Source organism: Belonocnema kinseyi, chromosome 7 (assembly GCF_010883055.1).
Source record: "Belonocnema kinseyi isolate 2016_QV_RU_SX_M_011 chromosome 7, B_treatae_v1, whole genome shotgun sequence".
NCBI classification, from domain to species: domain Eukaryota; kingdom Metazoa; phylum Arthropoda; class Insecta; order Hymenoptera; family Cynipidae; genus Belonocnema; species Belonocnema kinseyi.
Window position 1 is genome coordinate 99,080,681 of NC_046663.1, and position 3,446 is coordinate 99,084,126.

Genomic DNA, 3,446 nt, shown 5'->3' on the forward strand with positions numbered 1-3,446 from the left:
TTGATGTTGATGGTTGTTCACGCACACTTTCAGCCACAGCATTAATATTTTCGGTTGAGCGCACTGGACGAGTACGTTCTAGAGTTGGTTTATCCACCAACATTCCAGTTTTACGAACACGCTTAACGAATTGATCCACAAATTGAGTTTTCGGCACATTTTTTTATCAAATATTTTTTTCAAATTTCGCACTGTTTGAGTAGAAGACTCACCACTTTGGAAATAAGTTTTTAATATTTTCCAATTTTCTTCAAGCGAATAGCGTCCCATTTTGTAAATGTCAAACATATAACTAACTATTTATGGCATCAAGAATGACAATTGACGTTTGACTGTCATAAAATCCGTGATTCAAATTCCAAACACTAGATGGACCACCCTATATTATTTCGAGCTTTTTAATCAGTTTGAATTCTGCAGAAAATCATTCAAGAAGACACATTTTTTGCACATTTTTGTGTAGAAATTGAAAGGACTCTCAATAGTCAAACTTGTTTAATTATACCAGTTTGATGGGGAAATGATCACTCATAAAATCATGAAGGTGATAATGAAGATTTAGAGGGAAAGTCAGTATACATTAATCATGCTGTAAATTATTTGAAAGGAAATCTCATAAAACTGGAAATTATAGATCAGGATCTGAGCAGAACAATTTCCAGAAGTTCGTATTCAAAGAAAATTAATAAGCTCATTTTCTGAATTTTTTAAAAACTCGAAAGGTAAAAAAAGTTAATTTCTCTTCTAAAATATTACTCTTCTAAAAAGGGGAAAATTGGTATAATAAGTACGCAATTTGAATAATAGTAAATTATCTATCTAATTCAATGATTCGAAAAAAATGTACAGAATGAATGAAACACTTAATTTACTTTTAAAATAAAATCAATTTGACAGAAAATTTTTTATTTCGTATATATCTTTGTCTAGTTGTCCACATCGAATTGGTTGAGGATTTTCTTTTAATCGTTTATGTTAAGAACTGATTAATTCAATTATACTAGGATTGGGGCACACTAAGGCAAATAAATTTGTTTTGGACCCATTAGTCTAGATCTTACAATTTTGATCCCATATGGGGCTTTTTCATAAATGAAAGTCAACTACAAAGAAGTCAACTACAAAGAGATTTGTGAGCGGAGCGTTTTTAATTAGAATTTTTTTATTTAACAATAAAGTTGAAATTTGTTTAAAGTAAAACATCTAATTTTTTTGCAACTACATATATTTATGAAAAATCCAAGAAATCAGTGAAAATACTCTTTACAAACAAAGACCGTCAGGTAAAAAAATGTTTAAACATTTTTTTAACTCTCTAAATTTGAAATAGTGAAAATTTCACCATAATTGAATTAGTGATTAAATGCTTCACTGCTGAAATAGTGATTTTTTGGCTTTTCACTCTGGAATTAATGGTCTTTTACTGTAAAAATAGTGATAATTTCACTATTTCTAACTAGTGTATTTTATTTCACTATTATTTAGTGATTTGATTCACTATTTAATTAGTGAAGTCGAAATCGAAGCCGTGATAACGGCTAATGATGGTCTCGTGCCAACCCGCGCTCACGTCTCGTTTGCATTGTTTTCATCGTTTACATTTGTCAGCTTGCATTATTTTTTTTTCTACGAGCGTAAACAATTTTAAACACAAGTTAGTAATATTTTTCAGTTTATTATACTTTCGTGTAGTTTCCCAGTGAATAGTGTCCTCAGTATGTTGCGATATGTATATCGAGACGAAAACATTTGATATAGCAAATGTTTATGTAAAATGAGCGCTGTGTTCGTTTTGAGGTTCTGAAATTCAGCTTTCCATTCATTTCTATAGAAATAAATGGAAAGCTGAATTGAGATTTTTCTTTAGTAAGTACAGTATCAACATAAATTAATTAAAATTTTTTAATATACATTATAGTTAATTCTATATAGCTTGTCTTGTAATATAGTTTACTGTTGGGGTTATTGGTTGACTCCAGCAAATATTTTATTTAAATATGGATAAGAATTTTAAGTGTCGTGGTGTATTGTTATTGATGATTTTAAATGAATTTATTATTAGGTATTAGTTACCCTAAGGTATATGCGTCATCCACTCCGAAATGTCAATGAGTTTTAGGAGTACGACACCGTAACTGCGGAAGAGTTAACCAGAGCTCTAAAAGAGGATCAGGATGTCATGATTGATTTTGACTACTTAATTAGTAATTTTCCACTATTTAATAGTAGACACTTTATCTCTCAAAACCACTATTTGCTTAGTGAAATTTCACTAATTGATTTAGTAAAATATTTTCACTAATTCGTAGTGATCTACTTCTCGCTAATTCAATTAGTAAAATTTCACTGTCAAATAGTGAAATTTCACTAATTCAGATTTGGAGAGAATTTTTATACTAAATAATTAGTGAGTGAAAGTGCTACTTGAAAATTAAAAGTACTTGGACACTTTACTTTTTATTTTTCGTTTGGGATACACGTAAAAAAATACTCTTTCATAAAGTGCCTACTTTTCGAGATATTTGAAAGTTTCAAGTTAAAAAATCACCTTTTATATATTTTTATGATGTGCCTCGTCGCCTAGTGAAATATTTGTCTGCCATAAGCTAATTTTCCAACTCTCCGATTTTTCGGGACGACTAGATGTAGCCATTTTTTTAAACAGATTTTTTAAAATGAATAAAAAATACTACCGCCTGGGAAAGTTATTAACAAGGTCCTTTCTGATAAATATAAAATTTATTGAGTTGAAAAAGACATAAATTATTATTTTGTTTTTAGTTTAAAAAAATTTTATTTCATACATTTTGTGACAAAAACTGGAATTCATAACCAAAACCGCATGGAGAAAAATCTAAAAAATTAAAATACCGTAAAATATCGGTATTTTATGGTATAATAAATACCGTAGAATTAAAAAATTAGAATTAAAATTTGTCTATTTGTTTATTTAATATATTTTTGTAGTTCACAATTAATGACTGTTCATATGTGGGCATCTGCATGAAAAGGGCCCTAAAGACTAGTATAGAGTTACATATAAAGGCATATAGCCAGATAAATTCCCGGCATCTTAAACCCAAAATAAATCCTGAATATTGAAAAACGAGTGACCCAGGCATTTCTGAAGTTGGTTCTTCAAAAAACCGTTTTTCGAGAAAAACGTATGTTAACTTGGCGAGTGCGACAAGCAAACATTTTTTTTTTCTTCGAATATAAGATATACCTACTGCCGGTTACTATTTGGATATGTGTATAGTCACAATTCATTCACAATATATCCCAGTATCCAGACCTGATCATAAGGGCCCTTTTCATGCGGACGCCCAAATATTTTTTTTAACGCACAGATGTTCTACTGACCCTCTAGAAAAATAACTCGGTACCGTGACGCGAAGAGTTAAGGTAGCTTCCATAAAGGATGTCACAGTTTTAGGAGAGGGGGG